General features: G+C 39.7%; 1 protein-coding gene and 1 non-coding gene across 5 annotated transcripts in view; both read left to right on the top strand.

Annotated features, from left to right (window-relative positions):
* Nucleotides 1-24,428, top strand: part of DENND1A (DENN domain containing 1A) — a 493,327-nt gene that overhangs the window by 344,464 nt on the left and 124,435 nt on the right. The window lies entirely within an intron of this gene.
* LOC142874739 (small nucleolar RNA SNORA49) lies at nucleotides 9,531-9,664 on the top strand. The gene has a single exon (XR_012922373.1). It is a non-coding gene; the product is annotated as a small nucleolar RNA SNORA49 (small nucleolar RNA).

Genomic DNA, 24,428 nt, shown 5'->3' with positions numbered 1-24,428 from the left:
TTGGGCTCATTTAATTATCCTGGCCCCTTTCTGACTTTGCTCCTTTAGGGTGGAGCTGTGTTTTATATGCCTGGTGTCTCTCACATAGTCTAGTATTTAGTGGGTTCTCATTAAATGTTTATTGAACAAATGGATGAACAAATGAATGACTGATACCTATTAATATTTCCCCATGCTATGTATCAGAAAGACTGTGGTCATATTCGTATTTCAGTGTTATATAATATAGTTACTTAGTTAAAAAAAAAAAAAGTATTATCCACACCTTCATCTTACAGTATGAGAATAATAGGCTCACACAGACACCACACAATGAATGTGCAAACGTAAAACAAAGGCTCGGCCCAGCAGCTACATGGTGCTAACCGTAGGCATTTAGGGTCTGGAGAGGATCGTCCTCTGTGAAATCATCATGTGCAGCACATATTCTAGTTAGAAATACACAAAAGGGGAGAATGTTCATGGATTAAGCTGAATCCATGGTGGCAGTTTTAAATACCATATCTTTGTGGGAGCAGTGGCAAAGAGGAATGGTTGTTGTTACTGGTGTTTTAAATCAAATTATCTCACTTTAAGGTCTTTTACTTGTTCAGTGAGACTCTGAGCATGAAATCTTTCTGATCCGTTTTCAAGCAGCAGTTACATTTGACGATCTGGAGCCTGAAACAGGGCTGCCTGACTTCGTGTGTATAGCTGGATTGTGAGCTGCTTAAGAACAGGATAGCTTACTCTTTTTTTATACCCTCGGCACACAGCAGAGGCTCAGTAACATAAGATGGAGGGGATGGTAGGTTTGTCCTGTGGAGGACATTATAGCATTTATGATGGTTAGAGGGTAAAGCTAGATTTCTTACCCCACCCCACCCCCGCCGGCCCTCGGGCAAACATCCGCACTGATTCTCTGTGGGGTGTGGAGACATGGCTGCGTCACATTCAGTCTTACACGACCCTTCCACAAAGAAATGGAAGCCTGCTCCAGAAGGCAGTGGAGTGTCATCTTTGCTCAGTGTCCGTGGCAGAGAGCCTGATCCATAGAAGATGCTCAGTGCTGCACGTTGAATGTATGAAATTATCGTAGTTCGTAATTATCATAGTTCCTTCATCGTTTGGGAGCTACAAAACAGTTTTGTTAAATAAATCATTAAGACTTGAAGTCTTAAGGAAAAGAAAAGAATATCAAGCACTTATTATATGCCAGGCTCTCTCCATATATTCCCTTATTTAATTTTCACAGCCCCCGTATGGAGAGTGTGGTATAGCCCCATTTTACTGATGAGAAACCAAGGCTAGGAGAGGTTATGTCACTTTTTAAGAAGTGGCAGAGCTAGGATTCGGACCCTCCATCTGCCTGATTCTGGCGACCACGCTCTTTCCTCTGACCGCTCTCTGCGACGGTGACTACCATATGGTCCGTGTTACGTGCAGTTTGAGGGCATTTCAGGAGAAAACTGAGCTGGTTTCCTCTTAGGAGTCAATTTCTCCAATCTGTGCAAATGTTTCTTGACAAATATGGGTTAAACTAACACCATTTATAAACTATTTTGCAAGGGGGAAATGTCAAAATTTTATATATCTTTTTTAAAACATTCCTTTAATAGATAATTTTAATTGCCTAATATTTTGTTGTTTAAATATTTGATATTTATAGTGATAATTGGATGAAAAAGTAAAACACTAGTAAATGTAGCCCTTCCTCCTCTTTTCCTGGGCTGACACCTAGTGGCTACCTTTCTCACAGCAGTGTTAATCCATGTTTCCTGATGGTTGTTTTTCAGTTGATTTTAGGAAGAAAAAAATAAATTATTGTCATTATAATAAAAGTAGCCACATTAAGATAAAGTTGGTTTATTGGGTACCATCTTAACAGTAGAGCTTTTATTTTATTTGTTGTGAATTTTGAGTAAGTTATAATCAAGCCTTGATAGCAGAAAATGGTACAGGTATTTGAAATCTTGGGATATTTCTTCCCCCTGCAGATGTGACTTGGTACCCGCTCTGCCCTGGACACTGGCTTGCACACATTGACAAATAAGACCCGGCCAGTGTTCTTAAGGACAGTGGAGAGGCAGAGGAGGAAAGTGAGCAGAGCTGCAATAAGGGTGGCACCTGCTATCATAGAATGTTGCATGTGGTGGTAGGTGTTCTAATCACTTCTGCCTGGCTGCTGAGGGGAAGCTTTCCAGGGAAGGATGCATCTGGGATGAGGCCTTACAGGAGGAATGGGCATTCCCTGGGTGCAGGAGCAAGAAGTAGCACAAGCAGTGGCAAGGGCCCCTCAAACAATGTGGTCGGACCTGTGAGGGGTCTGTGGCTGGAGCACACACAGGAGGGAGTGCAGCCAGGGATGCAGTGCAGCAGTGGCCAGTTTCCAGTCCATGAAGGACCATGAAGCCCACTGAAGGACTTAGCCCTAATACCATGCACCAGCATTTCTAGAACTGTGTTCCTTGAAACGTTAGACCCAAAGCTGTTGATATGTTTTCTGATCCCATAAAATTCAGAATTGTTACATTTCACATACTGTAACCTTTTTTCTTTTCTTTTTTTACAATGCACATTACAACGCCCAGCTGTGAAGAAATCTGGTTAACTTTGTTTAATCAAGCATTTTTCAGAACCCTTTTCATCACAAAATACCTAGGAACATTCCATGCATCTAGTACTCCTCTTAATTGTTTGGGAGGTGCTGCTAGAGCTAATGGTTGATGGTGAATTTTTTCTTGCTCTAGGACCATGGAATTAGGATACCGGCTGTGTTCATTTTACCCCAGTCTCGTGGCTGTGAATCTCAGAAAAAGAAAAGTGCATTCTTTCTTCAAAGCACTTCTTGTCTGGCCAGACAGAGGTTTTTGGCCAACAGGTGGTCTTGAGACGCAGGGCCCAGTCGTCATTTGGCTTCCCCAGCTCAGGACCACAAGCTGCCGGTTGGTCCCTTAAGTCCAGCAACTTAATCAGTGTATTGGTCAGGATCTAACCAGGACAACAGAAACCACTCCGTGTTTACAGCAGAGGAGAAAATAATGCAAGGAGATGGTTACACAAGTGACGGAGAAGCTGAGACTCAAAAGGAGACAAAGAGGTAATCCAGAGATGAGGAATAGGGAAGGTGGTGTTCCTGAGGCCAGAGGCCAGTGTCACTTGGCCAAAGCTGGTACCTGTGGATCTGTGCAGTGGCCACTTGAGGCAGGGAGGAGGTGACCATTGCTGCATAGCCCACCCAAGCAGAGAGAGGGTGGAGAGATACTCAAGCTTCTCCCATTCTCCTCTTCCTAATCTCTTACTGGCTCCTTGCAGGGGCCAGAGCGGGAAGCCAGCCGCCCTGGGAGCCTGGGATATTCAGCATGCGGAGGTCAGCCTCTTGAGTGTACCGAGCAGAAGAGTAGGGTGAGTCTGAGGTCAGGCAGGCTCAAAACCAGCATTACCAGATCCTGGACAGTGAGGCTATTTAGTGAACAGGCAAATAATACATGATCAGTAGCACAAATGAAGTTAAAAGCGCCTTGATTTGTGGTTAGACTTGATGCCAAACTGGACTCTGCCTCTTCTAAGCTCTGAGACTCTAGGCAAGTTGCTGTACCTTTCTGAACCCTATTCCCTCAACTGTAATATAGAGAAGAGAATCTCTATTTAAATTATACCTTCACAGAGCTTCCTTGACGTATGTCTGGCTGGTTCCTGTTTTATAATGAAACAAGAGCAAGGTATTTAAAACTTTATAGGCTTATCCTGGAGCTAATAGGAATGTCAGAAATCCACATATGTTGTTGATTGACTAGCCCTCCCCCCCCCAAAGTCAATGAATTTGCTGAAGTTTTATTAGCTAGCAATTATTATCTAGAAGATATCTAATTTTTTATCTTAATATATTCTCTTTCTGGAGGCATGAGGGTGGAGGAAAACTTATAAAATGTACAGTGGAATATTCGAGTGCTGTAGAGATATTCTGCACGTATTGTAGGAATCAATTTGGTACAGGCTAAAGAAAATTGAGATTCCAGGAGAGCTACCACTTAAGAGCTGTGAAATCTTGGGAATCACTTCCTCACTGAACTACAGGTTTTTCATTTGTTCAATGGGGGTAAAAATGCCACCCTCATAAAATTGTTTTAAGAATTAAATACAATGGCAGATGCAAAGTACTTGTCCTCTGTTCGTCTTCCCTGCCCTCCACAACAAACTTTTTATCCAGTGAATGCCCAATTCACTAGCAGTCACATTCCATGGAGGCGTGGCAGGATTTTTGGAAAGCCTTTAACTGGAGATTATTTATGTTTGGTTTGCTGGTCCCTGTTAGTAATGTGACCTGGCAGGTCTCCACTCAACCCTGTTTCCATCAGTCACAGCTCACTGGCATTATTCATAAGCCAGTTGCCTGAGACATTCTGTGCCCATATTCCTACTGTGATGCGTCTTCACTCTCATCTTCAGAATAAAAATGGTCTGTAGGTTTTGAGGTTGTCTTGAGCAAGTCAACTGCCAGCTTAAAAGGCCTTTATTTTCTAAAGGGAAACTTTTGTCCCAAGTGGATTAGTTTTATCCTCAGTTGACAAACATTGTTGCAAAAAATGTATGGAAAGGGAGAAAACTGGTATTTATTGAATGCCTACTTCTTGCCCTGTATTTAAATTTTCTTGGTTAACTGTGCACACTATTTTCCCCAACTTGCTAGAGTAGAAACTTAAAGCAGAGAGAGTTGAAATATCTTAATTCAACACCTTTGAACAAACCAAGACCCTACAAAACCAGACACTGTTCTAGATGTTTGGGGACTTAGCAGTGAACACAGTAAAGTCCTGGCCCTCAAATCTCTTATATTTTAGGAAGACACAGATAGTAAACAGCGATGAAAGTCAACATATAATGTGTCAGACACTATTAAGTGTCATGCAGAAAGGAAAGCTGAAGAAGGGCATAGAGACAGCCCCCGGTGAGGCAGGTGCCGGTAGGAGATGGAGTCGGATTGGAGTCACGTCTGTCTGCCTCTAGAACTCACGGTTTTTCCGCTGGTCCCATGCTGCTTCTCATCCTCTTTGGGGATAGTTTCCAGCACCCAGTGAGGAAACATGAACTCTAGCATCTTGCCTCTTAATCTGGAGTTGATAATTCAATGTGGCAGGGTGGTGACTTCGCATTCCTAGGGTACAGAAAACATTCTTGCTGCACTCCCTGCTGTCAGCAGCATGTAGCTGTTTCTTTCGTCTCTCTGGTTTCCCAGACACATTTAATCTCGAAGCAGAAAGCATCTTGCCAGCTTGGACTCGAGCCCTAGTGCTGAGGAGACCAGTCTGTCCTAGAGGAGGGTCTCTGTGACTGCTGGGCTCAAAGGAACTCATCACTTCTTTCTTCTCTACTTCTAAGAAGTGATGCTCTAGGGAGTAGCTTATGTAATCTTAATATCTGTTTCCTGATCTTTAGGATTCAGTAAATCAGTCTAATTCCATAAATAGATGTTGGCACCTGCTTTGCCAGGCCCAGCGGCAAGCACTGAAAGAGATGGATCAAATATGGGACCTGCTCACAGGAGTCAGAAAGATCCGGGTTCTAAGTACGGCATTGCCACTTTTCTATTTATGTAACTGGGGGCAAGTTAGTTAACTGCTCTGTGCTTCAGTTTCCTCATCTGTAAAATGGGGAGAATAAATACAGTATGCTTCATAGGATTGGTGTGAAGATTAAATGAGATAATACACCATGGTACCTGGCAGTTGATGAGAGGTTAATACTAGTTTTTTTTTAATATATTAAAATAATCCTTTAATTTATAGCTGTTTTTACTTTACAATCTGTCCTATGAGGAAACAGTGGAGTGGATATGAAAGCTGCTTTCTAAAAGGAGATGTATTTTAATGAAAAATATAGTGTAATAATCTTTATCATGATGACATTGTTTACAAAGAAATGTTGGTGCTCAATCTTTATAGTATTTCATACTAGATAGGTATCATCATACCTTTAAAAAATCTTTTTATTGTAAAATAAAACAGATAAGAAAAATTGCCATAATCAAACGAATGGCTTAATGAATTATTATAAGGCCATCATGTCCTAGGACAAGAAATAGAGCGTTCCTAGAATCCCCTTCTATCACAACCCTTTCCCTTTCACCATATGGAACCACTTTCCTGACTTTTTGAGGAATCACTTCCTTGCATTTAAAAAAATTTTTTTATCACCCAAATGTTTATTCCTAGATATTATAGGTTAGTTTACTGTTTAAAAAATGACTTTTAATTTGCTTTCAATGTATAGGTTTCTCCTCCACCCCTTTCGTTTACTGACACTTTCTTTGTTGAAGACCTGTAGATGAATTTTGAAGTTTGTGTTGAAGACCACAGGATGAATTTTGCTGATTGCATAATCTTAATACAGTTCACCATGTTCCTCTGTCTTCTGTGTTTCCTGCTAATTAACAATTGACCCAGGGATTGGATAGACTGAGGTTCAGTCCCTTTGGTAAGACTGTAGGAGGCATACCAAGTCTTGGCTGTGTCTCTGTTAGTGATCTTAGTAGCCAATGATGCATAATGCCTATGTCTGTTTATTCATTGGGAGTTGCAAAATGGAAATATTCTAAGTTTATATTTAATTTTTCATGTATTGGTGGAATATTTCTATAAAAGATACTTTTTCTCATTTTATATTTAGTTACCAAGTGGTACAGTTCATATGGCAAAGGAAAGATAAATGTTTGACTCTTCCCCCCCCCCTTTTTTTTACTGCTTTTCAATATAATGAATTGATTCACTATCATCCTCCAAAGGTGACAATTCATATATATATTAATAATTTCTTTATTATTGCCTGGTGAATTTAAGCATATTTGATGGGTTTTGGTCCATTGCAATTATTATCATTATTGAAACTCAAACTGTCCCATCTTTGGCTAGTGAGAAATACTTCAGGTTGGCATCTGAGTACATTTTTTTACATAAACCTAGTGGTCTTGCTATGTGATATTATAAGTTCCAGGCTCACCTTGTGGATTTCCTGCTCCCAAACTTGGAATCAGACGTTGCTTCAGGAAGCACTGATTTCTTTGAGTAAGAAATGATACCCCCAAACCAACACCTAGCTTAGGATATTCATTGCTACTGTGTTGGTCATTGTGTCTAGGCCTTTTCAGTGAACAGAGTTAGGAAATACCTACACATGCTTATACATATCTATACAAATATCTTGGGAGTGTATATTGATACTTCCAATTAAAATTCAAAACTATGGAGCTTTTACTTAACCTCTTCTCTATTACATTTATGTTTCCTTTCTTCTATATGAAGAATTCAGGTTCTCGAGGGCCAAAGGAATAATAGAATTCAAATACTCCGTAATTGCTATGAATAATTTATTTTCATACTCTCAGAAAATAATGCAAATACTACCACCAGCATGATTACAGAAAACCTTTTAACTTTTTTTGCATATTCTCTCTCTATTCTCCCCCCATTTCTTACTATTTAGGCTTTGTTTATGTTGCTAGAACATGCAGCCATTGCACACTGCACTCTCTCCATTTTGGTCTTTGGGTGGCTCTGTTACCACTCGTCCTAATGCTAATGTCTCTTCAGTCATTTGTGGTTGTCAGAAGTTTGCTCCCTGGTAGATTCCTTAGGAAGGTTTCTTTGAACAATATTCCTTCAAGTGTTAAATGTTGATAATAGCTTTTCTATGTCCTTTATACATGAAAGTCAGTTTTGCTGGATATAAAATCCTTGGCTTATACTTTCTTTCCTTGAATATCTTAAATGTATTACTTTATTTTCCTCTGACAAATGTTGCTATCAGTCTGATGATAATTTAATTTGATTAATGTCACGTGCCCTTTTTTGCTAGATGGCCTGGGAAGTTTTTCTTTCAAGTCCAGTAATTGTACTAGAGTGTCTGAGGTAGTCATTTTGGTTCTGTAGTCTCAGGAATGCTGTTCAGTTTCAACATGTTTGAAACATACAGTTTCATATATCTTTTTAAAAATATATGCATATTTTTTAATTTGTATAAATTTATGGAATACATATGTAACTTAGTGACATTCATAGGTCACATAGTGTTCAAGTGAGGGCTTTTAGAATATCCATCACCTGAATAACATACATTGTACCATTAGCTAATTTCTTATCCATCTTCCCTCCTCCCAACCCCTCTCACTCTTTTGAGTCTTCATTATCTATCATTCTACTCCCTATGTCTGTATGAAACATACAACATTTTTTTATTTCAGGAAAATTTTCTTGAATTGAAACATATAACATTTTTTTATTTCAGGAAAATTTTCTTGAATTGAAACATACAACATTTTTTTATTTCAGGAAAATTTTCTTGAATTATAGATTTTAGCATCACTTCTGGTTTTCACATTGTTTTTCTTCTTCAGGATCCAATTAGCCATGTATTAAGTCTTCTTTGCCTATCTTAAATATTTTTCACTTCCTTTAAAATCTTTTTTATCCCTTTCTTTGTTCTTTTTATGTTTTTCTTGATTTTCTTAAGGCATTATCTGTTGAGTTGGTTTATTCTTATATTCCAAAAGGATTTTTCTTTTATTTCTAATTATTTCCTGAGTTCTAGACCCTTATTTCTAAGTTTTGATAATTCAGATATATGTTGGTCTTTCATGCCTTATACCATTTTTATAATGTCTTTAGCTCATTTTGACTCAGTGGTTTGTAGTTTTAATCTGTTTTTTGGGTATATTTTTCAGGCATGCTGCCATTGTCTATCAGGATGTTGTTCTGTTCCTTTTTTATTTTTCTTGTAATAACTTTATGTGGAATTTTACCTCGGTGCTTGTGGTTATCCATTTTTATGTAAAATTAGGTTTCCTAACTTTAGGATGAGATGGAGTTCGAGAAAGAGTTAAACTTCACAGAGTTAACAACTCTTCTGTTGTTTGTGACAATAGCTCTCAAATTTTTGAACACTTTCTGTCATTTTCTGTGTCCCCTTCCCCTACTTCTTTTCCCTTCCTCTCTCTTCCCTTCCTCTCTCTTGTCTCTGTCCTGCTCAATCTTGATTCCACTCCCAGCAGTTTCTCCCCAGTGTGACTCCCTTTCCTGGAAGGGATTCCTGCTGCCTCCTCTCAGGAGTTCATAGGGGCTTGTGGGGTGTATAGGGGCTAGACCACACGAGCCCCTTCAGTCCCCTTGCTGTGGGCCCCTTGCATTCACCTGCTGCTGCAGGGCCGAAACTCTTTGAGTTTTAGCTGCAGAACTTTCTGCAAGTGTCTGATGGCTGTTTTGAGGTTCACTTGTTCTCAGATCTGTCAGTGCAAATGCCAACACAAAGCAGGTCTGTTGGTGGTTTGTGATGTTGATGGTTTATATTCACCTGTTTGCGTTTTGGGGTTCATTGTTCACCTAGTTCTGTCGTGAATGTTGCATGTGTATTTGAGAGGTTTTGCAGTACAGTCACTCTGCCTTTTGTATGTGGAGATTTAAAGGAGTTGAACGACTGTACTACCACTGCCGCCTCCACTGCCATGTTCCCAGAATCCCCCTCTGGTGTTTTTACATTTCCTACTTAGAAATCCAGGAACACTTCCTCACCCTTACTCTGGGGGCTTTATTTCATCTATGAAGCGCCCTGGTATTGCCTGAGGACAGATGAGAAAGCACACGACCTTCCCCAGTCACTCTGTTTTCTTCTGGGGCCTACACGTGGAGCTGACAGGAAATGTAAGGTGGAATCTAAGTTTTTCCTGTTTGCGACTAATGACCTGCCTTATTTAAACAGCGTGTAAAGATGTTGGTGATCAGTAAGTGAACGATGACGCAGATGGACGAAAGAGCCAGAATAAAATGCAGAAACTTTGGTGTCACTTTAACATGTCAAATGAACACAAATCAAATATTGTGATTTCTGATTGATAAATATTAGAACGTGGCAAAGGTTTTCCAACATTTTTTGGGAATACTATCTTTACTGTTAAGTTTCATCTTAGGGAAAAAAAAAAAGGTAAAGAAAGAAAGAAATCCGGGGAGAAGTAAAGTATCTTTCACAAGTGTAGAAAGTGACCTCATGGAACTTTCATTCTAGCAGAGGAACAAGACATGGAAGAAGATGATTTCAGAAAGTGATAATTGCTATGAAAAACAAAACACTGTAAAGGGGAAGTGGGAAGGGCTTATTGGTAGCCTTATCCAAAGAGGTGACTTTGGAGCTGAAACCCGAATGATGAGCGCAGCAGCACACAAATAACCTGGATAAGAGCATTCCAGGCAGAACATACAGCATGTAGAGAAACACAAGGCAGAAACAAGTCTGGCCTGTTTCAGAGAAAGAGAGCAAGGCAGTGTGGCTAAAGCAAGCGGGCATGGAGAAAGGCAGAGAGACTAAATCAGAGAAGAAGGCAGGGCCCCGGTCATGGAGGAACTCATGGACGTGTGAAAAGAGTTTGGATTTTAATCTAAGTACAGGGAAGCCACTGGAAGGACTTTCAGCAAAAGAGTAGCATGATCCAGCTTAAGTTTTAAGACATTTGCTTTGACTGCTGTGTGGGGAAAGGGCTGTAGGGGCAGTGGAGTGGAAATCAAGGAACTGTTTAGGGAGAGACCACAGCAGGTGGCGTAAATGGCGAGAAGCGGTCAGATTTGGGGTATTATTAGGGGTAGAAGTGACAGGTGACAGGACTTGTTAATGTGCTGGGTGAGGGAAAGAGAAGAATCAAGGCTTTTTCAAGGTTTTTGGTTTACCTCTAACTCGTTGTCTTTTCTGAGAGAAGTTCAGGTAGATCTTTAGTGCTAAACAAACAAACAGTCACTATAAAGCAATCAAGAGACTTGATTTCCAGATTATATAAAGTATTTCTATAAATCAACAAAGATTGAAGCAGGACAGATATGAAAGACACTTCTCAGGAAAGGCAACATGAAGGGTTCATAAACTTAGGAAAACATACTCAACTTCATTAATAATCAAGGAAACCATACCAAGACCAAGGCAGTATTTCCTCTTGTGCATATTAAATTGGCAAAAGTTAGTCAGATACTTACATTGATGAATATGTGGAGCAATAGGAGCTCTTATTTTGCTGGTGGGAATATAATTAGCACCATGACTTTGGAAAGCAATTTGGCATTATTTTATAAAGTTGAAACTTTTGCCCATTTATGCTAGGAGACATGTATAAAAATGTTCATATCATCAAAAAACTAGAATCAATTCCAATATGCATTGAAGGATAATAGAGGAATAAAACATAGTATATTTATGCAATGAAATATTATACAGCTATGAACTATGAACAGCTATAAATATTATTCCAGCTATAAGCAACAACGTGGATGAATCTTAGAAATATACAGTATGATACTAATTTTTAAGGCTCAATAGTAAGCAAAACTAAAAATTATTTAGGGCACACATGTGTGATAAAACTTTTTAAAACCCAAACTTTAGGGAATGAGAAACAGAGTTGAGGATAAGAGTGAGCTCTGGAGGAGAGGCAGGGGAGACGTGGAGAAACACCAAGAAAATGCAAGGAGGTTGATAATGGCTGTTCTTTAGTTAGGAACTAGGTTCACAGATGTTCATTTACTTATGCTCCATAACTTAATATGGGTTACGTATAGTCTTTCTTATATAAATTGTGTGATAAATTAAATGAAACTCAATGGAGTTACAAAATAGAGGAAGTATTAATAATTTCCAAATGATGTCTTTCATAATATTGTGTTTATAATCTAGCTCAGAGATTCCAAGGTCTGGACCTTTCTAGCGTAACACGTTTCAGACTTCCCAAAGATCTTGAAATGTGACTTGACCCAGTATGTTGAGATTCTGAGTTTCCACAGTGGCCGTGGAAGAGAGGGAGTTGTTCAATTTGAATGTAAGTAAACACTCTTTCCCATGTTTTTAGTAACTAAACACAGGAAATCCAACTCACAGCCTTCACTCTTTATTGGCCTTTCTAGGAAGGAAGAATTCAGAGACTATTGGACAAGTAAATTGCTCCCTGCAGCTTTGAGCAAACAGTCTCAGAATGATCTGATGGGCCCCCTCTGTAGTGCCAGCATCCAGCGCTCTATTCTAATACCTACCTCAGTGGTTGGAAAACTCATTCCCTCCAATTCCTGGCACTTCAGACACCCTACAAGATAGACACATGCAAAGAAATCACAAGTTACCAATCTCCAAACTCCAAGAAGTTTGTCTTTCTGAACTCTCCATGGGATAGCACAGGACATGGCAAGTCAGCTTTGGACTCTGAGAGAGCCGAGCTCAAGTGCAGTACCATTGCTTCCTCTCCTGTTCTCAACCTTAGAATGCCAAAAGATAGTGGAATATTCCTGTAGATTCCGTAGTTCTGTTTTTAGTATGCTAAGGAAAGTGATGAATGAATGAGTGAATTTATGCCATTTTCTTTTTAATCAAGATAGATATCCAGGTGGGGGGGGGAAGTTCACCACTAACATGAGTAAAAGCATTCTCGAAATGTTTTCTGAAACATATCTTGAGCACCTTCTGTGTGCTTGACACAGAGCTCGGCACTCTACAACCGCCTGGCTAATAAGTAGAATTACGATTCAGATACAGGACTTGATTCTACAGAAAATGTGCTTTTCCTTTTGCAGGAGACACATTTCAACAGCAGAGATTGGGGAAGCCAAAATGAGATAATTCACACATTAATCTATAACCCTGCATTGCCTATATAAAATGCCACAGATGTACTTGTGTGCACGATTATTGTCTGTGAGTGCCAACTCTGGGTGAAGTCAGCAACTGCATTATTTATCCAGGTTGAAGATTGCAGTTTCTTTGATTCATGCTGCGCCCTGGGCTGCAGCATTATTAGTTTCTTTTTTTGTTGATTAATATACATTGCCATTCTCAGAAGATATAGTGAGACCTCCAAAAATGTCTTATGAGTAATTCCTATACTTTGGGGGTATGGTAAGCCAATTACTTTCTGTGATGCATGGATTTTCTGTGTGTCTTTTAGTTTTTAATTCTCTTAAAAGAAGGGACCTTTATTTTAAGGGCAGTTAGGTAACTGCCATTTTTCTGGGTCTCCCAATGTAGATTTCACTTGATTTTTCAAAGGGTGCTATGATAAAAGACATAGACCCTCCCTCCACACTGGAATCACATTCAGTATGGTTTCAGTCATTAATAGCGGTTTAGCTAACAGTGATAGATTGAGGTAAGAGTAGAGGGTTTGACCTGAATTGAGGGACATTCTACAAAATAACTGGCCTGTACCCTTCAAAATGTTAATGTCTTGCAACAAAGGACTACCCAAGAACTATTCTAGATTAAAGGAGGCTAAGGGATAGGACCACGGAATACAGTCTGTGATCTAGGATTTTCTTTTGGTACAAAAAGACATTATTGGGACCACTGGTGAATTCTGAAGAAAGTCTGAAGATTAGATTTTTATTATGTCAACTTTAATTTCCTGATTTTGATCATTGTGCTCTGGTTATATAAGAGAACATCCTTGATTTTAGGAAATATAGTCAGTTTTCTATAACGCCTATTTTGACGACACGAAATTGTTACAGTGCAATCAATAAGTTAGGGAACAATTTGAGCATAATGTCAATTTCTTTTGACTTGATTTGTTTGATTATGCAGGATTTCATCCATGTAAAATTTTAGGTCAACACAGAGAACTGTACCCATCTCAACCAAGATGTATAGGAATACCCAAAACGCATACCCCTCAAATATCTGCCAGTTACCTCAATTTATTGCATGTGTTATAAGCCACATCCAGCCTGTCCATGTCCAGAGTTGCAATTTTCTACCCTTTCACCACTTCACAATATACTCACGGGCTACAACCCTTCTGCCACCACTTCACAAGTAAACTCTAGATCTTTTTCAAGGCGAAATGACTTATTTATTGCAGTATTTCTTAACCATTTACTATGTGTAAAAGTGTGCTGCCATTTTTATTAAGTTTCTATCTTATTTTCAATGTTCAACTAAGGAAGTTTTTGAGTGTTGTCAAAACAGGTGATTTTTAGGAATGCTTGTGTCACATGATAGCAGAATTGACTGTACATGCAGTCTCCGGGGTACAGACAACCAGACTTACAGCATTCCACGCTTACAAACAGGCTCCCAAGGCTCCCCGTAAGGATAATTTATAATTAAATAATTAAATTAATAATTTGGGAACTAGTTTCTTTCGTGCATGTAAACGAACCCGCATGGCATAAGTGGTTTGTTGGTGCAGCATCTTTACACAGGCAGCTAATCTCATGGTTGATATGGTTGTTTACGCACAGCATCACTCTCACCTTAACTTTTGTATTCGATTTTGTGAGTCTGACCATACTTCCAAAAGTGAAAGTCCACCTCAAGTCCAGGTGAGCCTGCAGAGAAGAGAAAGGCGATTACAGTGGAAATGAAAGTAGAAATAATTTAGCATTCAGAGAAAGGCCAGACACCATCATTCATTGGGAAAGCATGAAGCCCCAGTCACTCAACTATCAAAAAATTATAAAGGGTAAAGTGAGAATAATGGAACACGTGAAAGGCAGTGTTCCAATGAAAGCATCAAGTGTTACTAAGTGTAGTGGATTAATTATTGAAATGGAAAGGTTACTTATTGATTTAGTTAGAAGATATAAAATAAGCACAACATTCCTATTAGTTTAGTGTTAATACAACATTAAGTGTTAACCTCTAATATTCTTTTTTTAAAATTTTTCCTATCTAAACTTTTTGTATGAGTTTATTTATATGTTGTTTGTTTGCATTAAAAGAGCACAATGGTTTCTGTAACTTATTACAGTGCAGAGGTATTATTATTGCAGTATTACATTGTATTACAATTATAAACGTATGAGCCGTTATAGTATTATTATTATTACTGTATATGTGCTGTTCATCAGGGATCCAAGTTACATACAAATCCGACCTAAATACATTCTCAGGGATATATCTCATCCGTAACCTAGGGAAACTAGTTCTCAAATTATTAATTTAATTATTTATAAATTAGCCTTACGGGGAGCCTTGGAAGCCTGTTCATTAAGTATGGAAGGCCGTAAATCAGGTTGTCTATAACTTGAGGACTGGCTGTATAGTCAATTCTGCTATAATGTGATACAGGCATTCCTAAAAATCACCTGTTTTGACAACACTCAAAAACTTCATCAAACATTAGAAATAAGATAGAAACTTAATAAAAATGGTAGCACACCTGTACTTAAGTATTTAGGGGTAAAGGAACTTAATGTCTGCAATTCTCAAATGTTTCAGAAAAAACATTTTACGTATTTAAAACATATATAACTGCATAATATATATGCATATATGTGGGGAGAGAGAAAGAGGGTAAAGCCAATGTGGTAAACTGTTAACATTTTGGGTAATCTAGACAAAGGGTAAATGGTAATTCTTTCTACTATTCTTGCACCTTTTCTGCAAAACCAAAATTATATCAAAAAAGATGAGAGGAAGAAAAAAAGGGGTTGGAAAAGTTTTTTTAAAAAAACATTGACGTTTAAGTGTAAAAAACTAAGGCAGGCAAAAGGAAAAAGAATGATTCAGCTAGGAAATGACCCAAGCAGAGAGGGAGAGAGGATCTTAAACTTTCTATAGTGTAGATTAAAGCATGAGTTTAGTTTGATTTAAACTGCTTGTAAAATTTCATAGGAATACTACATCTACAAAATGGGAAAGAGACATTATGCTTTCCCAGAAAGTTTTTTTTTTTGAAGTCTAACCCAGAATACTAAAAAACAGAGTGAACCTACATATATGGAAATTATATAAATTAGCAATTCTAAATGTATTTAATCTTTATTCTCTTCCTAAGCAATACAAAGACTTTAATATACACTATTTCTCCCTGTCCCCCAAACTGTGCTTTTACTTTCCATGGTTTCAGTTACCTGTGGTCAACCATGGTCTAAGAATGTTGCACACAATAAGATGTTTTGAGAGAGAGGAAAAAGAGAGACCACATTCACATAACTTTTATTACTATATATTATTATAATTGTTCTGTTAGTTATTGTTGTTAATCTCTTACTGTGACTAATTTATAAATTAACCCTTTGCACTCGCTTTTTTCTCTATTCCTTTATTCTATTTGGGATTTAATTTTTTAAATACCCCAGATTTTACAAAGAATAAAAAATTAGAGTTTTTTTTCATACAAACTTATTTATTTGGATTTTTTATATTTCAAATTATTGATACATTCATAGAGTAGTTTTAATCTCTATAATTTTTGCTAACCGTGTCGAGTCACACTTGACATCCAAGTGCAGAGGGTTAAACTTGATCATAGGTTTGTATGTATAGGAGAAAACATGGCAGCATAGGGTTCGATACCATCCAAGGTTTCAGACATCCCCTAGGGATCTTGAAACGTATCCCTGATAGGTAAAAGAAGACTGTTCTACTTTAACTACTTATTGGACACCCCCATGTACTTAATGTTATTACAATTTTAACTTTAAAAAAAAAAACACTAACAATAAAATATTGACAGTAGTTCTATCGGCATCTGTGTTCAGGGTTGTTTTCCTGTGGATTTTTTTTCTCACTGAATTATATTTTTAATATTTCTTTCTGTGAGAATCTGAAAACTCCTTTTGTCTCTGTATGTCTGAAAATATCTTTATGTGACTCTTGAAGGACAGTTTATCTGGGTATCAAACTGTACATTGACTGCTATTTCCCTTTTGCCCTTTGAAGATTTGTCTTATCTGTTTTTATTGACAAAAAGTTATCAGTCCAGTTGTCGTTCTTTTGTGAAAATCCATCGTTTCTCTCTAGGAACGACGTTTCTCTCTAGGAAGATTTTTTCTTTCACCTTATGTTTTGTGATTTCACCTTCATGTATCTATTGTGGATTTACTTTTATTTGTCTTGCTTGGTACTCTGTGTCTTTTCAATCCTAGGGTTCATATTTTTCCTGAATTCTGGAATATTCTCAAGCATTATCTCTTCAAATAATACTTTTCTGCCAAGGCTAGTTTTGTTTGTTTTTTTAATTCTGAAAACACCTATAAAAACATATTAGTATTTCTCAATTTATTATCCATTCTCTTAACTGCTCTTTCATTGTCTTTTGATTTCTTTGTGATATGTTCTGGTGAACTCTTTCATATTATCATCCAGAATAGGTGATATTCTCCTAAATTTATGGGTTAAAAGCAAGCAAACCAGAAATATTGAGATTGGCTGTTACCCTAGGTAAAATAGCTAGTAAGAGTAGAGCCTGGATTTGAACCCATGTCTGCCTAACCTCTGACCTATACTCTGTCATTTGTGAATTCGTGAGTTCATGCCGAAATTTAAAACCCTAGAATAGTGAAGTGGCTTCATATCACTATGTTGTCGTATCACGTGGGTGGATGAATCGGGAGAATGAATGTGACTTTAGTTCCCAATTGCAGGATGCCATGTGCTAGAAAACCTGAGAAGTGTCAAGAGTTATATTTGTCCTTTTTCCATTTTCATCCTAAGTTGTTTCTAAGAGAACTTTAGTTCCTTTGTATCTTTTATGATGCAAAAGGAAAATTTTGTATCTTTCCCCTTCTTTTGGCTGTCTAAACAGACTATTTACCAAGGTTTGTTTGTATACCACTTTTCTCTTCCCAGTAGCAGAATTTTGGTTTTGTCTTTTTGGACAAATGTTGTTAAACTTAGAATTTTTCAGCAACAGGGAAGTGATGAAATGTTTACAATGCTATTCTATAAATATAAAAAATTCTATTGTTGTTATTCCACGTTTGTTAAGCACCCACAGAGTGCTGGGTGTTAAGTAGCACTATAGTACTGGGAGGAAGGGTCTAAACTCACACAGATTATTTCTGTGTACATCACATTCCTTATAATTTGTTTTTAATATTGTATCTGTTATTTGCCTCAAGTAGTTCAGTAACATCTTTTAGGAGCTCACATCACCCAGCTTGGGCATTACAACCAAAGATAAGGGTGACACATACCTTATTTTGTCATTTATTCATTCATTTAAAAAACATTTTATTCGTCATCTGTTATTTGACAGCAAAGCACTCCCAGGCCCATAAGGAAAACAAATATGAAAAACAATGGTAACGCCATATGATGAAGAACATAATGGAAAAAGGTGCTAGATAAGAGTGTGATATAAACAAGGATGTGATTAACTCTGCCAGGGTAGAAGGTCAAGGGTGGTCTCCCAGAGGAGGAAATAACTCACTGGAAATGAGTCTTGAAGGAGGAGTTTTACCAAAAGCAAAGGTTACTTCACACAGAGGGAACAGCATGTGTAAACCTTTAGGAAAAACCCAAGGTATTCTGCATAGCTGGATTGTAAGGTATGTCTTTGAAAGATAACACTAAGAGGGAGAAACTGGTTTATAGAATTCTTTGAATGCTTCACAGAAAACTTGGGTATCCTCCTGTCCTTAGTGAAGCCCTGTAAGGGTTTAAAGTAGAGAACATTTGCATTGCTGGAGGCACTGAAGAAGTCTGGTGTCATAGAAGGAGATGACACCAAGGTAGGAGCCAGTGAGAAGACAGTTGGAATAGCTCTTGGAAGAAAAACCGAGCTCAGGACTCTAAATGGAAATGAATTGAAGAGAACAAATCGGAGAGAGAGTTCAGAGAATCAGTCACAAAATGTGGGGCTGGGGGGAAGGGGAGTGGTCTAGGATAACTTCTAGGATTCTAGCTGGGGTGCCCACATGGAGGTTTTTTTCCACACCATCAGCCTTCAGCAGTAAATATGTGGCAAATATTTCTTTTTTTATCTCGGTTTCTGTCAAACAATCCCTAATCCTGGAGGAAATAAACAATATTGGTTTCCCCCAAGAACAGTGTACTGGAGAAGCTGCCCAAGAAAAAAATGACTTCACTTTCTCAGTGGCTTGCTAGGAAAGTAATGAGAATAAGGTGTGGAAACTTAGTTCTTCTAATTTAATGTCTTTGGAGGAATCCTCTCCTTTGCAGAGAATAGCTTTGATATTGAGTTCGTGACTCCTGCCTTTAGCTTTCTTTCATCATTGCAGATGGAGTGCTGGTCATGTGTCTTACTAGCTAGCTCTCTTCTCATGCTCCTCAAAATGTTCTTTTTGAATAATTAGACTTTTTCACTTAATTTTAAAAACATGTCTGATGCCTATTATGCACCATGCGTGATGGCAGGTGCATTCTCGTGTCATCTCATTTAATACAGCAACCTGAGCGATAGGTAGTAACATCGGTTTTACAGATGAGGAACTGCGATTCCAAGAGATTAAACAATCAATCCCAGAGCATAAGGCAAATTGGTTGCAGAATCAAGGTTAGAAGCTGATTCAAACTGTAAATCTGGTGCCTTTCTATCATCCTATGGCTGTCCACTCTGGTAACATGAACTCTTATTTAGCATTCATCTTTCTTTGAGATTTTTGGTCATTTATCCATTCACTGTTGTAACCACAAAAAGGCCCTCTTATATGTAAGTACAGTAACAAGATTGGACACTGGGTTGATGACAGGGAATGAGTCAGACCAGTGGAGAGAATGGCAAGCAAATAGGCAGTTTAATGAGTGCTCCAGAGCAGGGTAGAGGATGATGTGGGAAATCCTAGAAAGGGGACCCAATTAGGAATTTGGGCTCAGTGAAGGTATCCCAGAAGAAGTGACATCCAAGTTGAGAGGCAAGGAAGAAGTGAAAGGTAGCCAGGGATAAGTGGGAAAGAACATCCTCCAGGCAAGGGACCAAGAGACACAGAAGGGAGGGTATGGCTTTCAGACGAACCTGAAAGGTGAGCTTAGACCAGATCAGGGAGACCTTACAAGCCATGTCAAGAAGCTTAAAATGAAGCTTGGGGTCAGTGGGGCAGCTGTAGAAGAGCTTTTAAAGCAGGGAAGTTACAGGAATATGCAGACATTTGTAAAAGATGGTGATGGTAGTAGTGTGAAAAGAGAAACGATTACTAGGAGGCAAGCTTGGAGGCTGAAACCACCCAGGCGTCTGTCACCATAATCCAGGAGAAAAATATTGGTGGCCCAGACTATAGAGGTAACTAGGGCTGGGGAGAAGTGGATGGACTTGGAAAATGAGAAGAGGTGGAACCCATTTGGCATAAGGATTGAGTGATAGGGGAAGAGAAAGAAAAGTAAAGCAAGACCACCCAGGTGACTGGGTGGGGCTGTGCCCATGCATTGACAGGAAGGAAGAAAGACCAGTTTAGGGAGGGCGTGGTGGCGGGGGCGGGGAGATGAGTTCAAGTTTATTCATGTTGGGTTTGATGAGTCAGTGGCAGGGATGTCCACTTAGGCGGCTTTGCATATGAATCTAGGAGATCAGAAGAGAAGGGTGAGATGACAGTACAGATTTGAGGGATATCAACATATGGATGGTAAATTCTTAACCAGGAAAAGGGTATAAAGCAAGAGGAGAAAGCATAGCTGGGGAAAACTAATATATATTTAAGACACTACCAAAGAAAGAGGAGCTGGCAGAGGAGCCAGAAAATGTACGTCCGGAGTGGGACTAGATCCAGGACAACACACCAGGGCCACGGGATGAGAGTGCTTAATAAACAGTGTCCGATGCCACTGAACAGAGGTTGGTTCAAGACAGAAAATCTCCTGGGTTTCAGCCACTAGGTCTGGGGGATCTTGGGCGAGAGCAGTTTGAGTGGTGAAGGTAGAGTGTAGACAAGCCCTCCGGACAGGTTGGCTAGTAGGAGGTGGGGAGAGAGAACAGTGACAGCCAGGTGGTACAGAGGGGCTGAGGGGAGGTGGGGGGTCGCAGTGTGTTTGTTGTGTTAACATTGGAAGAGACCTGAGCGTGTGGAAATGCTGATGAGAAAGAACCAGGAGAGATGAGGGTGTTTGATAGGACCAGATCACTGGCATGGAAGGGGTGTGGCAAAGCCGGATAAGCAGATTGGCTTTGGAGCTGAGAACAGGCCTCTCCTCTGTCTGAGCATCGATGAGAGAGAAAGCCAGAGGCACAGGGATCTGGGCAAAGGGTGAGGTGCCGGACAGAATTTCCGTCTGCTCACTTCAGTCTTCAGTTTTCTCTGTGACATCCAGGCAGGCGTGTTTGTGTGTGTTGGGCAGAGGTTGTGTTGTAGAGAGACAGGCGTCACCAGTTTGGGGAGAGTGGAAAAGGTTTGTGTAGAGAATGGTGGAGGCCGGTACAGTGGCTCATGTCTGTAATCCGAGCAGTTTGGGGGTTTGCTTGAGTCCAGGAGTTCAAGACTAGCCTGGGCAACATAGTGAGACCCCATCTCTACAAAAAGTAAAAACAAACAAAAAAAATTAGCTGGCATGGTGGAGTGCACCTATAGTCCCAACTACTCGGGATGCTGAAGCAAGGAAGATTGTTTAAGCCCAGGAGTTGGAGGCTATAAGGAGCTATGACTGTACCACTATACTCCAGCCTAGGTGACAGAGCAAGACCCTGTCTCTAAAAAATAAAAATAAAAAAAATTTAAAAAATGGTGGCACACACTAGCTGGGTGAACCTGGAAGGTTTATAGTTTTCTTTGACCTAATGCTGGAGGATTTACCCATTTGTGAGGAAGAAGTGGACTTTCCACAGTCTGCCATGTTTTGTCCTATGGAGCGTGTTCTTAAATTATTTTCCCCTTTGGTTCATGTAGAGAAGGGTCATCATGCTGACTGGTTGCTGTTCTGTGAGTTCTTGATCAGTGAGTAAGGGATCTTGTTAAAGCTGTCTTCTCTCTGTCCTTCTGGCTTGTGGCATTTCTCTGCCACCAACATGAGTACACAGGGGATAGATGCTAACTCTGTGTCTTCTCTCTTAAAGTGTTGATGGTTAGCATGTTTTTTAGAGGCTCTTGCTGTGCTCCTTCATGTAGGCATCTTCCCACTTCCTCCCAAGAAGGGTACATTAACCCTTCAGCTTATAACTAATACCAGGCCCTGAGGTTGGCACAGAACTCTCTCTCTCTGAAGAGGGCTCTCTGCTGGTCTGGATTCTGTCTGCAGAAATAGAAGGTGTGCTTAGGAGGAAGGCTTGCCTGGCTTCAGGCCCTGGCCCTGCTGCTCACTCTGCAGTGGAACCTTGACATGCTACATCCTTTTCTGAGCCTCAGTGTTACTATCTGTGAAACAGAGTGATTATACCTCTTTCCCAAGGTGGCTCAGAGAAGTTAGTGAACCAGTGTATATGAAGTGACTGGCAACAAGAGGTGTGCAGTGCCTGACTATTCCCTGTCCTTTCCCCATTTTCAGTTATTAAAATGAAGTGCCAGCCGGGCACGGTGGCTCACGCCTGTAATCCTAGCACTCTGGGAGGCCAAGGCGGGCGGATTGCTTGAGGTCAGGAGTTTGAAACCAGCCTGAACAAGAGCAAGACCCCGTCTCTACTATAAATAGAAAGAAATTAATTGGCCAACTAATATATATAGAAAAGATTAGCTGTGCATGGTGGCGCATGCCTGTAGTCCCAGCTACTCAGGAGGCTGAGGCATCAGGATTGCTTGAACCCAGGAATTTGAGGTTGCTGTGAGCTAGGCTGATGCCACGGCACTCACTCTAGCCTGGGCAACAAAGTGAGACTCTGTCTCAAAAAAAAAAAAAAAAAAAAAAAATGAAGTGCCATTTCCTGGCTGAAACAGTTTGGGTTGTCAAAGTTGCTCCTGTCTTCTCCTGCATGGTAGCTAAGTGAGAGGTAAGCTTTTATGTTCTTAAGTTTCCATGATGAGAGTGCACATTTCCGTCTGCTCATCGGAGCGGTAAGGAATACAAAGGTACAAACTTTGAGGCAGGGGGACAGAACGGGCCCCTGACGACAGCCCTCGAGGAATACTGCCCCGCCCACATCAGTGGCCAGTCTAAGACATTGTTTGCAAAGGGATTCTTGGGAAGAGCCTCTCTCCCCGCCTTTATCAGAGGTCAAACTGGCAGCCTGTGGGCCAGATTCAGCAAATTCAGCACTGAAATGTGTTTGGTTTGTCAAATGGTATATGTTTTAACCCTTTTTTTGTTTTCTTGGATGCTTTTAAATATTTGAAGACAGGATATGCCTGGTCTGTTTGCCACCACTCACCATTTGTATTGCATCTTTTATTTCTGGATCCATCCTGGGCTTCATTCCTGTAATAAGTAAAGTTAGCAAACCCACAGATAACATTGAAAGAGGTTTTTGAATCCTCTTATTATGTTTGCTAAAGCATCTTGTTGAAGGTGTTACTCATTTTACTCAAAGACTGTGTATTGAGTACCTACTGTGTGCAGTGTATTATGCCCTATTCTCAATTTCCCTGAGCCCCCATAAGAAGCCCCACACAAGTGGCCTCTTTTAGACAGACATCAGGAAGGAGTAATGTTTCCCCTTGGGTAGTCACAATAAAGACCTGTCAATCAGTGCCAAGTCAGTCCTCCAACTTAAATATATTTTTTATCCCTGAGATGCTACCAGAGCCTTCATTCTTTTTCTCTCCTGTCACACCCTCCAGTCACACCTTCCACCCTCATGCTATTTGAATAGGCACAAAGGGCGTGTTCACTTGTTTCCTTAGGTGGTAGAGAGTCTCCAGTTGTTTGGGGAGTTTTATATCCTCTGCCATGATGACCTCTTTTTTTTTTTTTTTTTTTTTTTTTTTACTTAAACTCACAGCCAAGATCATGTGATCACCTCTTAGAAGCTCATGCACCTGGCTTAAAAGGCTTCCAATAGTTATAGGCTATTAAATCGATTTCACAGAGCAGACCCGGGTCATGTCTGCATATAGCCCATACATTGAAATACTTCCAGATAAATTCATTCTAAACCCTGGCCTTGGAGTCACATTCTCATTTCCAAGTCAAGGTAGACAGAGAGGAGCGGAGCCATTTCTACTGAGCCACCAACACCTCTGGCCTCGAGAACTCTTCAGCAAGCTGCTACTCTAAGTTTTTCACTTGTCTGTCTTTTCACGAGGAGCAGGTGAATTTTATAGTCTGAAGCATTTTTCAGTTTCAACTCTAATATTCCAAGAACAAGCTGTGAACTTTTCTGCTAATGACCCATCAGTCTGAATCTACAGCATAACAAATAAACACTACACATATTTTAATCAGGATGACTTGGGTTCAGATCTCTAATTCTGTAACGTATTAGCTGTATGACCCTAAAAGCAAGTCACAGCTGGTTGAGTTTTGGCTCCACGTCTTATTCTACACGTGGTTCCCGTGAGCCAGGGTGTGCTGTTGAGATTACCCTAAGTGGTCTCCTTCCTGTCGCTGCAAGACGTCAGGGGGGTTATGTTACTGTCCGTCCATAACATAGCTATCAGACCTAGCCCATTGACTGATAGGAGGCAACACTCCCTAAATGTTTTACCCTCCCTACTCACCCCTCCTCAAATCTGTTTTGCTTTGTCAAGTATGTTACAAAATGTGGTCTTTTAATTCCCATATGTTAGCAATTAGATGTGGCCTCCGATTAATGCTCTACCTCCATGTTTCTTTCCCCCACTATACAGTGAGCTTTTTGAAGAAAAAATTGAGTTCTTATTCGTCTCCATGGCCCT

This window comes from Microcebus murinus, chromosome 12 (assembly GCF_040939455.1).
Source record: "Microcebus murinus isolate Inina chromosome 12, M.murinus_Inina_mat1.0, whole genome shotgun sequence".
NCBI classification, from domain to species: domain Eukaryota; kingdom Metazoa; phylum Chordata; class Mammalia; order Primates; family Cheirogaleidae; genus Microcebus; species Microcebus murinus.
Note: the sequence above shows the minus strand (reverse complement) of the source record. Positions and strands in the feature narration are given on the sequence as shown.